A 12,607-nucleotide genomic window follows, 5' to 3' on the forward strand; every position below is an offset into this window, starting at 1 on the left:
TGACCCAAAGTGGTGGTGGCCATCTCAATCTCTCAAACCTTTCCATTAGACTTAGCCCTTAAACACTACTGCCTGTTTCCAAAATTTGAATTTAAAAAAGAAAAAAAAAAGACAACCTTAAAATATAATGTGCAACCACTCACATACCAAAAACCTATCCAAGGCACATACATAATTCTCAAAGTTCTAAGAATTACTAATGGCTCAATCACTGTAATAAATGAACGTTTCCCTAGATGACAGAACCTATGTTCAGATATATTTTTTCATTTATTTTTAAGAAACAGTCACATTTTTTATTCTCAATTTCCAAACTATAATATTGCAACACAGACTACACTAACCCCAAGAATTCTATATTTACATCACTGACTGACACCATAGTTCTAATATTTTTTCAAGCCAAGAACCATTTGTTGTTGTTGGGGGAAAGGGAGAGAGACAATTTTAAGCAGGCTCCATGCCTACTGCAGAGCCCAATGCGGGGCTCAATCTCACAGCCCCAGGATCATGACCTGAGCCAAAGGCAGATGCTTAACCAACTGAGCCTCCCAGATGCCCCAAGCCAAGAACCATTTGTAGAATGTTTATCTCTAGAACTCACTTCTGAATAGTCAAAAATAGCTACTATTTTGTTTGTACATTCTCAAATGGGAAATGCAGAGAGGGAGATCTTCTAAGCACCAACTCCATACCAGACAGAAGGACTCCAGAATATATAGGTGGTTCAGCTGCACAATCCCTTCCTATTCTCTTCCTTCTCATTACAAGGTTTACATTTCACCTAACAGGAAGCTTTGTTGCTGAACATCAACACTAAAGGAACAGAGGTTTTGGTTTTGTGTTTTGTTTTGGTTTTTTTCCTATGTAACCTATTGGTTTAAGAGACAAAAAAAGCCAGGCCTCAAATAAGCAAAAATTTTGAAGTAGATTAATATCCTAGTTTGTGATTAAACTCTGAAATCTGACCTAAATAAATTTTTAAAGGGCAAGATATTTATTTCAGGGAAATAAATAATCTTAGAAGACCTATCTTCTTTGCCATTTCCCAAAAAAAGTATGCTTTACATTTCTTGAGAATGTCAGCTTTACGCCAAGTTAAGATTCCAGAAAGTACAACTATTCTTCTCCACCCAACAAAAAAATGTGTTCTACCCCCTGGGAAGTCAAGATTTGGTACACATTTGTTGAGTGTAGTAGATACTCAAAAAGACCAGCATCTGGGGATGTTTCATGATTAGGATAATGTCAGTACACAGTAAGCACCCAAATAGGTATTATTTCTATGAAATCAAGCACCACACTTTCCTTTCAGATAGAACTTCCCTCACTGCACAATATTTTAACAGGAAATTACATAGATATCAATCTCATGGTTTTTTTTTTAATTTTTTTTATTTATTTATGATAGTCACATAGAATGAGAGAGAGAGAGAGAGAGAGAGAGGCAGAGGGAGAAGCAGGCTCCATGCACCGGGAGCCCGACATGGGATTCGATCCCGGGTCGCCAGGATCGCGCCCTGGGCCAAAGGCAGGCGCTAAACCGCTGCGCCACCCAGGGATCCTCAATCTCATGTTTTAAACAGATTTTCAGGGGTTGGGGTTACAGTTCAAGACTACACCCTTCTTGGGGCAGCCCAGGTGACTCAGCAGTTTAGCACCCAAGGCCTGATCCTGGAGACCCCGGACGGAGTCCCACGTTGGGCTCTCTGCGTGGAGCCTGCTTCTCCTTCTGCCTGTGTCTCTGCCTCTCTCTCTGTGTGTCTCTCATGAATAAATAAATAAAATCTTTTTTAAAAAAAGACTACACCCTTCTCAAAACAGAGAACATAAGCTTACTGCAGTTAGTCCTTTTAATAAGCAATCTATGTTTCATAAAGAATACTGAAAAAATTCAGATAAAGAAAAAAGTTGCTTTTACGAAAAATTCCAAGACCTTGGAGGAAGGAAAAATAAACATAAAAACATGACTCTAGTAAGGAATCTCAAAGTTGGAAATGAAGTCAAAGCCATCTAACACTATGCAAAGCACAGTGAGCAAGTGATACTTCAGCTGACCCAGAAAACTACCAACTATCATTTTAAGATGCCTCTGGGATCACTCCTCCTCTGCTATGACCTGCTACCATTCCAACTCCATCTGGATAACCGTTTCATGAGAGATCTTGCAATGGGAATGGGAATTCAGAAATCAAAGATTCAGTTCTATTCTCATTGCATAAGCATTTATGCTGAAAACACAGAAATGTGGGACACCTGGGTGGCTCAGTGGTTGAGTGTCTGCCTTCAGCTCAGGGCATGATCCTGGAGTCCTGGGATCGAGTCCCGCATTGGGCTTCCTGCATGGAGCCTCCTTCTCCCTCTGCCTCTGTCTCTGCCTCTCTCTGTGTCTCTCATAAATAAATAAAATCTTTAAAAAAAAAAACAACACAGAAATGTTTGTAACAATGAAAACTGATCTAAAATAGTTAAAATTCATTTGAAATTTGTAGTTTCAAATTTCTACAACTTATGTGTACAGGATGGCTATTTCTAAGATGCCTGAAAAACATGCCAGTTAAAGAGACATATTTGAAAAACAACAGACCTAGTAGACCCATAAAGGGCTTGTAGTCTCAAAGAAAGTGAATGTTTTAAAACTCTAGGCTTTACATGTTTAAGAAAATAGGGACATATGACTATCACAGAAAGAAACACATAGGACAATATTTTAAAAAGAGATGTCTACTTCAAAAAATGGGATGTTGAGTCTCATACATGCTTTGTGGGCAGCCTGGGTGGCTCAGTGGTTTGGCACTGCCTTCAGCCCAGGGCGTGATCCTGGAGACCTGGGATCGAGTCTCACATCAGGCTCCCTGCATAGAGCCTGCTTCTCCCTTGGCCTGTGTCTCTGCACCCCCCCTCTGTCGCTCATGATTAAATATTTATTTTTTTAAAATATTTAAATAATAATAATAATACATGCTTTATGAGAAAAAACAGTAACAAAACAAAACAAAAATTTGGCCACTCAATAATCTCTCAACTTAGACTCACAGAATCAAATTTAGAAGAGACCGCTATCTACTTAAATAAAATATGGGAGAGGATAATTTATCAAGTGCTTATACCCAGTATATAAGAACACAGGGTAAAAAAATAAAAATAAAAATAAAAAAAATAAGAACACAGGGTTTTTGAAGTTTTTGTTTAAAGGAAGACAATCCTTGGGGCACCTGGGTGGCATAGTTGGCTGAGCATCCAACTTTTGGTTTTGGCCTGGGTTGTGATCTCAGGGTGGTGGAGTCAAACCCCACGTTGGGCTCCATGCTCAGCACGGAGTCTGCTTCGGACCCTCTCTCTCTCTGCCCTTCTTCACCATGATGTCTCTCTCTCTCTCTCATAAATAAATTTTTTTTAAGATTTTCTTTATTTATTCATGAGAGATAGAGGCAGAGACATAGGCTCTATCTCTAGATAGAGGGAGAAACAGGCTCCTCACAGGAAGCCCAATGTGGGACTCGATCCCAGGATCCTGGGATCATGCTCTGAGCCAAAAGCAGATGCTTAACCACTGAGCCACCCAGGTGTCCCTCTCATAAATAAATCTTTAAAAAAATAAAAACAGGGGTGCCTTGGTAGCTCAGTCGGTTGAGCCTGACTCTAGGTATCGGCTAGGGTCATGATCTCAGGGTTCTGGGATTCAGTCCTGTGTTGAGCTCTGCGCTCAGCACAGTCTGCTCGTCCCTCTCCCACCATCCCACACCTATAAATGGGTAAATAGAATCTTTGAAGATAAAAATAAAAAATAAAGGCCAATGCTTGAGGAAATTATATGTATTAATCATCAGAGACTACATTTTTGGACCTTTGTATGAGCCAACACTTTTTCTTTCAAATCCGGCTAAAACTGGTATAAAGAGCAAAGCAATATATTAAAAAAAAAAATGATAACAACTTCTCAGCTCTGATGCATCTGAATTTAGGCCTCTGGATCATAGACAATTTATACCAATGCTGACAACCAAGTCTCATCATTTCAAATTGTTACTTGCCCTAATGCTAAAGATATAATTTCAAAGAACGAAAATGTTAGATTTGCAGGGAACAGGAAAATTGATAGCCAATTACATAGCAAATAGAGCTACTATCCACATAGCCATTCACACAGTAAAATACTTCTGCTCTACTACTTAGTTTTCTGTTTTGAAATTTCCTGCCAGGGGATCCCTGGGTGGCTCAGTGGTTTAGCCCCTGCCTTTGGCCCAGGGCATGATCCTGGAGTCCCGGGATCGAGTCCCACGTTGGGCTCCCGGCATGGAGCCTGCTTCTCCCTCCTCCTGTGTCTGTGCCTCTCTCTCTCTCTCTCTATGTCTATCATGAATAAATAAATTAAAAAAAAAGAAAAAATGAAATTTCCTGCCACAGGATATTTTAAAACAATAATTTTCTTACCATTACACAATCTTCTGTAAAATATAGAGAGCCTAACATTAGTGTATTTTTTTAATCTACAGAAGTTGCAGGAAAGTTCTACCTGTACAATCTACCAATATGAAACAAACTGGTACCTCATGGTGTCTGTATTATCGGACCAGGCCTCAGCTCATATCTTGCCAAGAGCTACACAAACATTTTGAGCAACCCTGCCTACGAGGTCATGATGATGACATCACAAAGAAGAATTCTGAGGTGGGTCTGCCTCACCAACCTCACCACTTTAAAGAAAAACCAGGAGTGGGGATCCCTGGGTGGCGCAGCGGTTTGGCGCCTGCCTTTGGCTCAGGGCGCGATCCTGGAGACCCGGGATCGAATCCCATGTCGGGCTCCCGGTGCATGGAGCCTGTTTCTCCCTCTGCCTGTGTGTGTCTCTGCCTCTCTCTCTCTCTCTCTCTGTGACTATCATAAATAAATAAATTTAAAAAAAAAAGAAAAAAAGAAAAAAAAAAAAAAAAAAGAAAAACCAGGAGTGCCTGGGTGGCTCATTCAGTTAAGCATCTGACCCGATCTAAGTTCAGATCTTGATCTCAGAGTCATGAGTTCAAGCACCACACTGGGTTGCACGCTGGGTGTGGAACCTACTTAAAAAACAAAACACACAAACACAAAACTCAGAAGGTTCTGTATTCCTGAATCTGGAGCTGATGACTCAAGAAACACATTTTCTCTCAAAAGGTTCTCCCATCTAAGACAAGCATCTTTCTCCACTGCTGTGACTGGAAAAAGCGATGCAGGTAAGCAAAGTACATCCACCTAAGTCCTCACCTCACCACCAGAAACTTCTTTTTATGTATTTCGAGCTGTCAAGTTTTAAATCTGGCTCAGTTTCAAACACTTTTTCTTAGTATCCTCTCCTGGGAAATTAAACAGTATTTAAGAATTTTAAAAGCTGAGTAGGAAGCAAACCAAAAACCTAAAATGTTATCTCTGCCTTTGCAATCTAACTTCAGCCCCAATATTTACTCTATTTACTAAGAGGAATGAAGATTAAGACGTGTAACCTAGAGTTAATTTTGAAAATGCAAAAAGCATAAAGCCTCACCATGACTCTGCAGTAGTGTATTTTTGTTAAGAAAGGGCAAAATTGCCAGACTATTGGTAACTGCTGTAGCTTCCCCCACTCAGGAGTTTTGTTGGAGTTCACGAGCCAGCATAGAATAAGAACTAGTAAAAATTTATTATTTCTAAGCAGTTAAAAAGTCTTGAATTGGAAGGAAATGTAACAAAGGATTAATAATTATCTCCAGGTAATATGGGATTAGTGGTAGTTTTCAGATCTTATCTGTGTTTCCTTGGGTTTCTGAAATTTTATTTAAGGAACAATGTAATTTCTTGAGCAAAAAAAAAAAAAAAAAAAAACTGATTTTTAAGTCACAGTAAAATGGCTTCAACCACAAAGAAAACACTCTACTGTGCTGTTTTCCACACGGGAACATAAACGCAGCAAACATGTCCAGCATGAGAAGTGCACATGCATGTAGTGTCTAGGTGTTTACTAACTGGATTTAGTCTTCCCGGAATCCCAGACATTTTCCAAGTCCCCTTGCTGCTCAGTACGGTCACGTGACTGGGTTCCAGCCAATGGCATCTGAGGGGTGTAGGCTGTGCACCACGCCCAGGCCTAGCCCTTAAGACCTTCCCTGCATGGCCCCTTAAGACCTTACCCGCGTCGCCCCCATGCCGGCCCTTGCATTGGCTTAATGGAGACCAACTGGGAGCCAAAAAAGCAAAGCTTTTGCCTAGGTTCCTGAATCACTCCTCCCTGGTCCCTCAACAGTAACAAACCCACCCTGAACTTTTCCATAACTGAAAATAAACTTTTACCTGTTTAAGTCAGCAAAATAAATGGGGTCTCTTAGGGCAGCTAGCTCTTCTTAGCTAATATGGTGCAAAGATAAAAACCTCAGTAGAGCACACAACTCTTGATCTCTGGGTTGTGAGTTGGAGCCCCATAATGGGGGTGGAGTCTCTTTCTTAAAGAATGTTAAAAAACTATGGGGCAGCCCCAGTGGCTTAGCAGTTTAGCATTGCCTTCAGCCCGGGGCCTGATCCTGGAGACCCGGGATCGAGTCCCACATCGGGCTCCCTGCATGGAGCCTGCTTCTCCCTCTGCCTGTGTCTCTGCCTCTCTCTCTCTCTCTCTCTCTCTCTCTCTCTCTCTCTCTCTCTCTCTCGTAGTGTGTGTGTCTCTAATAAATAAATAAAATCTTTAAAAAAGAAAAAGAAAGAAAGAAAACTGTGACTAGAGCTTTACAATCACCTCTACTAAGTCAACTGACAACATTTTTAGGATAAGCACTTGAGACAGAAATATGTCATACCATCAAAAGCATAATTACATGAATAATAAAAGTACTATATTTTTCTGGGTGGCGCAGTCTGTTGAGTGTCCAGCTCTTGGTTTCTGCTCAGGTGGTGATCTCAAGGTTGTGATCTCCGCATGGGGAGATTGAGTGGGAGTGGGGCATGGGGCTGGAGTCAGCTTAGGTTTCTCTCTCCCTCTGCCCCTACCCCCTACAAGCACACACTCTATCTAAAATAAATAAATAAGTCTTTGGGGCGCCTAGGTGGCTCAGTCGGTTAAGTATCTGCCTCCAACCAGGTCACGAACCCTGAGTCCTGGGATCCAGCCCCAAATGGGGCTCCCTGCTCAGCCAGGAATCTGCTTCCCCCTCTACTTCTTCACTCTGCTCCTGCTTTCTCTCTCTCTCTCTAATAAATAAATCTTTTAAAAATAAAATAAATAAATAAAATCTGGGATCCCTGAGTGGCTCAGTGGTTTGGCGCCTGCCTTCAACCCAGGGCATGATCCTGGAGGTCCCAGGATCGAGTCCCACATTGGGCTCCTTGCGAGGAGCCTGCTTCTCCCCCTGCCTGTGTCTCTGCCCCGCCCCCCACCCTGTGCGTGTCTCTCATTAATAAATGAATAAAATCTTTAAACATAAATAAATAAAATCTTTAAAAAGGCAAAACAACATTTTGCTGGCAAGGGCAAAATAGGTGTAAAAAACATACAAGTCTAACTACAGCGCACTAAAATTTACATGAACTAAGACTGATGAATTGACAATGGTTCAGTTAGGTGACAGAAGTATTTTCTCTACATCTGTGCATGTTTGAAATTCTCCATCATGTAGTTTGTATTATATGAAGTATTTTAGTAAAATCTAAACCCTGCCTTCTCCCTCATAACCTAAAAAAAGCTTAAGAAATTTACAGAAGAGATTCCTCAAAACAAGCAGTTCCCAAAAATAAACATGGTATAAATCATGTCAAACAAAAGGAATAATGTTCTTCATAACTCCTCTCTGATTTTAAGGTTTTGTTTACTCATTTTGGTTTTGTATTTACTGTTTAAAAAAAAAAGTTATGGCTTACAAAAATATAAAGAAAGGCACAAAAGGCTAAACTAGGAAATGAACACCTAGATTCTATCCCAGCTGGATGACCCTGAACTAGCATTTAACCCCTTCCCAAACCTTGGTATCCTCAGTTATAAGTGGAGATTACTGACTTCAGTAAGATCTATTTCCAACTCCATCTTTTTGTGTGGTTTGACTGTTTTTGGATTTCAAATCCAAATTCTCTTAAGTTAAAGGGCAAGGATCCAAAATGAAAGGTAAGCCACTGTAGTTCTAACTTTGCCAAAGTAAGAGAACTCTGCCATGTGTGAGGAGAGACGACTCGTCTGATAAGATCAGCTTCTTACAAGCTCAGCATCTCCTGGCACTCTCCGATAGAGCACTGAATCCTCCCTGGCAAATCACATCCTCACACTTCACCTGGTCCTCTCATGGTCCATTCCGCCCCATGAGCAAAACAAGAAACCTCCTTTACTTACTAACTAATTCTGTTGGGAAGCAAAGGAGAGTTGAAGACTCTGCAGTGCAATTAACCTGCCAGGAGAGGGAGTTTGAGCCTCTGGAAGCCAGCTGCATGATATTGATGGCAGAGTGGCACCTGGAGACCTAAGTTTCAACTCTGCCCTGCTGGGTGCCGTGAGGAAATAGGGCACCAAACACGTTACACGACTTACCTACAAACAGCCGTGCTCTGAGACTTCTGAGCTCCCTTGTAATTCTAAAATGATCAAAGTTCATGAACTTAATAACAGAAGTTCCAAAAGTAATAGTCTAGTTTGAGAGAGATGTTTCTGAGGCTCATCTTCAAGTCAAGCTTGAGAGAAAAATTCAAAGGCTGTGTTCTAATGTCATATTCCAGAATTTGGGAGGTCCATTCACAGCTCAGTCCTGTCCCCTGAAGTCCTGGTTATGTAAGTGTCTGTTGCATGCTTTGTCACTTGCTGTCCCCTACCCCCAACATGGGAGATGCAGTGTAACCTGAGCTGGTCTGCTCCAGCCACTGCTCCAGCCACTTACACAACACTCTGGTAGCTTTCCAAAACTGACTCATGTTTCTACTAAAGAAGGGCAGGTTATTCGATTTTTTCCCTCTTTCAGCTTCTTCATATTCATATCTACGTACAGAAAAGACTGGAAAAGACAAAACGGAAGAGGATTTACATATTTTCTTCAACTTTACAAGGAAGGTCAAGTATTTCAACTTCGCTTGAGACAACCAAAACCCAATCAATAAGCTGACAGGCCTGCCTGGCTAAGCTGAGCTTACACTCCTGGGATGGGAGTGCACGGCCACATCTCACCTCCTGAAAATGGGCTGTTTATACACCAAGGCCCGTACTGCTTCACACCACACTTTCCCCTGCATGTGGGTTTCCGGGATGTTCTCTAAAAGAATATAAGCAGAGGCATCCCCTCCTCGCGGGGTCCTTCCTGGTGACTGTTTCTGCCCTATCTCTTCCTTCTCCACACTGCACTAACCACCATGCAGTCTCCTATTACTGAACGATGAATCACACGCCTGTCTTGTTTGCATAGCACGCGATGACTAAGTTCCTCATGGTCAGGGGTAAGATTTGTCTTTGCATCCAAAGAAGCTAAAAAAGTATTTGGTACACAGTAAGAGTACAAAGAAGTTCTAAACTGACTCAACATCAAAACAAGAACCTGTAAAATGATGCAATACTACAATTTTCAAACTAAAGCATCAACTAACTCTCACTATCTCTAAAACATTGACAAAGATGACAGCAATAGATTTTCCCAATACAGGGGCTTTTTTTTTTTTTTAAGATTTTATTTATTTGACAGAGAACATGAGAGAGCGAGAACACAAGCACAAGCAGGGGTAGCGGCAGGCAGAAGAGAGGGAGAAGCAGGTTTTCTGCTGAGCAAGGAGCCCAATCCAGGGCTCAATCCCAGCACCCTGGGATCATGAGCTGAGCTGAAGGCAGATGTTTAACCAACTGAGCCACCTAGGTGCCCTCAGGGGGCTTCTTTTTAAAAGTAGGCCAATGATGCTATGAGCAAACTGTTCAATAGCTACCGCCAGTGAGTGGTATGTAAGAGCTGCAAGTCTCAAGTTAGATCATTATCTTTGTTGACACCACCATACTTTATAGAACAGCACTGTCTGATAGAAATATAAGACAAATATATACTTTTAAATTTTCTAGTAACATTTAGAAAATTAAAAGAGGTAAAATAACATTTTATTTAACTGAATATATCCAAAATAGTACTTCAAAATGTAATCAATATTAAAATTATTAATAGGCTGTATCACATTTTTTCCCTACTAGGTCTTTGAAACCCGTTGTGTATTTTTTTTAAGATTTTATTTATTTATTCATGAGAGAGAGAGAGAGAGAGAGAGAGAGGAGAGAGAGAGAGAGAGACAGGCAGAGGAAGAAGCAGGCTCCATGCAGGGAGCCTGATATGGGACTCGATCCTGGGTCTCCAGGATCACGCCCTGGGCTGAAGGCGATGCTAAACCGCTGAGCCACCCAGACTGCTGCCCATTGTGTATTTTATATTAATAGCACACCTCAACTAGGACTTAACACTTTTCAAGTGCTCAACAGCCTTATGTGGCTTGTGACTATTGTACAGGACAGTACATGTCTAGAATATATGTTTAAGGTAGAATATAAATGAAGTGGCCTTCTTCTTGGCATCAGTAACAGAGTTGCCAGTTGCCCCAAATCCCCCTAGATATACAACATTCGTCTTTTCCAATTTCTTTTTTTTTAACATTTTTATTTATTTACTCATGAGAAACACAGATAGGCATAGGCAAAAGGAGAAGTAGGCCCCCTGCAAGAAGCCCAGTGTGGGACTCGATCTCAGGACCCTGGGATCATGACCTGAGCCAAAGGCAGATGCTCAATCACTGAGCCACCAAGGCACCCCTTTCCAATTTCATTACAACACACATATGAGGAAAAGGAAAAATATAAAATCTTGAATATGAAACTGTGGATAATTTAATCATTAATATAAAAGGGGGGGGCGCCTGGGCAGCTCAGTGACTGAATGTCTACCATTGGCTCAAGTCATGGTCCCAGGGTCCTGGGATGGAGTTCTGCATCAGACTCCCCACAGGGAGCCTGCTTCTTCCTCTGCCTATGTTTCTGCACCTCTCTCTGTGTCTCTTATGAATAAGTAAATAAAATCTTTAAAAAAAAATAGATAAAAAGGAGGGCAAAGTATTTACTATAAGGGGATCTTTAAAATATCTATTTGAGGGACACCTGGGTTGCTCAGCTGGTTGGGCATCCAACTCTTGATTTTGGCTTGGGTCATGATCTCAGGGTCTTGAGATGAACCCAGCCTCGAGCTCCACACTGAGTCTGGAGCCTGCTAAAGATTTTCCCTTTCGGGAACACCTGGGTGGCTCAGTGGTTGAGCATCTGCCTTTGGCTCAGCGTGTGATCCTGGGGTCCTGGGATCGAGTCCCACATCAGGCTTCCTGTATGGAGCCTGCTTCTCCCTCTGCCTGTGTCTCTGCCTCTGTGTGTGTGTGTGTGTGTGTGTGTCTCTCATAAATAAAATCTTTAAAAAAAAAAAAAGATTATCTCTCTTCCTCTGCCCCTCCCCCCCACTTGAGTTGTGCATGCATGTATGCTTTCTCTCTCTCAAAAAAAAAAAAAAAGAAATATTTGGGGCAGCCCCAGTGGCTCAGCGGTTTAGCGCCGCCTGCAGCCCAGGGTGTGATCCTGGAGACGTGGGATCGAGTCCCACGTCGGGCTCCCTGGATGGAGCCTGCTTCTCCCTCTGCTTGTGTCTCTGCCTCTCTCTCTCTCTCTCTCCTGTGTATTCTCATGAATAAATCTTTAAAAAAAAATAAATATTTGACAAGGGATGCATAATGTATAAAGATGACCTGCTGGTAGCACAATGCACTGGCCAGTAAAACCAACAGCTCAACACTAAGAGTTTGAAAATACACCCACACAATACTCAAAGCAAAGTACACAGATTGAGTTACAGATGAAAATTTAATAAGTGTGTCTCAAGATACACGAGAGGAAACAGTGTTAGTGACCGGCAGATTGAAGGCCAATGTAGCAGGAGCAGCATTTCAAGTACAAAGAGGGGCTGAGAGCATTATTGCCAGATACTCCACTCTAGAGGACAGCAGCATCGTGCTTAGCTTTTGCTGCCTTTCCAATTGTAAGAAACCAAGGCAGAGGAGAGGAATGGCATAAGAGTATGTGGAAAGGCAGGCTCGGGACTGGAGGGAAAAGCTGTAGGAGAGTCAGAGACGCTAAAGGTTAACACATCAGTTGTTTCTTACTAATCTGATATTCCCACACACACACTTTATTTTAGTAAACGGTCTTTGACTTAGAAACAATCTAGTGGCTGTAAAATAAGACCCAGGGAAGAAAAAGCATTGTCCTACATTTTAACTTTTGAGAAACTTGCTGGTCTTCTGAATGAAGACACAACACTGGCTGGGGGATGGAGGGCATCTCCTCTAGAGTGGAGTATCTGGCAAGCACAGGAGGATCAGTCGGTATGAGTGACATGAAGCGGCCTCAAGGCCATCATTTGTTCTGGCCTCCCAGAAGCTAGCCCCTTGAGCACAGGGAAAATGTGTGAGACGTCACCAAACACAGTATAGGACACAGGTCACAGATCCACTGCTTCAAATCAGTGCAACAAGTGAGGTAAACTAGAGAGAAGAGCAAGGAGAGGTCTGGAGCCATTTGGTTTCAGCAGCAACTAAGTTATTGGCTTAAAGGGTAAGAGGATAAAATCTT

The 12,607-nt window shown here is 41.9% G+C and overlaps 1 protein-coding gene across 6 annotated transcripts in view; it reads right to left on the reverse strand.

Annotated features, from left to right (window-relative positions):
• Nucleotides 1-12,607, reverse strand: part of CLIP1 (CAP-Gly domain containing linker protein 1) — a 127,582-nt gene that overhangs the window by 101,601 nt on the left and 13,374 nt on the right. Inside the window, exon 1 of one of the 6 annotated variants that reach the window (XM_055322814.1) lies at nt 8,516-8,536. The exons of the other annotated variants lie outside the window; for them this stretch is intronic. The gene's annotated coding sequence lies outside the window, so the exon portion shown is untranslated. Of the gene's footprint in view, nt 1-8,515; nt 8,537-12,607 lie in introns of those variants that run through there. 6 annotated transcript variants of the gene reach the window in all.

This window comes from Nyctereutes procyonoides, unplaced genomic scaffold (assembly GCF_905146905.1).
Source record: "Nyctereutes procyonoides isolate TBG_1078 unplaced genomic scaffold, NYPRO_anot_genome, whole genome shotgun sequence".
Taxonomy (NCBI): domain Eukaryota; kingdom Metazoa; phylum Chordata; class Mammalia; order Carnivora; family Canidae; genus Nyctereutes; species Nyctereutes procyonoides.